This window comes from Heterodontus francisci, unplaced genomic scaffold (genome assembly GCF_036365525.1).
Source record: "Heterodontus francisci isolate sHetFra1 unplaced genomic scaffold, sHetFra1.hap1 HAP1_SCAFFOLD_43, whole genome shotgun sequence".
Taxonomy (NCBI): Eukaryota; Metazoa; Chordata; class Chondrichthyes; order Heterodontiformes; family Heterodontidae; genus Heterodontus; species Heterodontus francisci.
The window spans coordinates 21,829,061-21,829,914 of record NW_027141852.1 but is presented as its reverse complement, the minus strand read 5'-3'; positions in this window follow the sequence as shown (position 1 = coordinate 21,829,914).

Sequence of the window (854 nt, the reverse complement as noted above, 5' to 3'; positions counted from 1 at the left end):
GATTGGAATGTTGAATTTTGATTGGAATGGATAAAACAGCAGAAACAGCAGATTAAATTGGGACAGAAAAGAGAAACTGATGGGAAGAAGGAAGAAAAGAAAGGATGGATCTGTTCACTTTTTTCAGTTTTTTCACTGGTCCATCAAAGCTGAATTTTAAAAAGATGCAAAAAACAGAGAATTTCACCAAAAATTGAGATTAAATGCTGCCGAAACCTTGAAATGAAGGATACCCCAACAGATCACCTGTTTAACTGTCTCCTCACGGGGGGATTTCAATCAATGAGCAATATTATTCTCTACTTTTCTTTTGTTAAATGAAACCACTACTGTCACTTGGAGTTAATATCCCTGTGTTCCTACTCCTGAATAATAAAATTGTGAGTTTCGTGATATTTTCTGGACACATTTCCTGCTGAAAGAACGAAGAACTCTTTTCTAATTTACACAATACTATATGCACACTCATCAAGCCTCCGAAACTAGCATCCTTGGTGCTGCTCTCTCCTCCCAAACCTCATCTCATGTGACTGTTACATCATCACTCTGATTGTGGGAGGGGTTAATCCCACTGTCTTCAGCATTAACCCTTTACATCCTCATACTGCACTGTCTGTCCAAAAAAATCGGTGGCGGGAACTTGAATTATCAAAACAGCAACAGCTGCCAGTTGAAAATCAACTCAAACCATCAGAGAGAGACTGTCAGAGAACTTCCTGCATCCAGTCCTGACCCTGTCACATTAAGCAGCTGCTCAGCCATACCCCACTCTCATCAACACTGAACATTTTTACTGAGACCCTTCAAATACTGTTTATAAAAGGCCGCAAAGATCAAAGTTCACACAGTTGTAT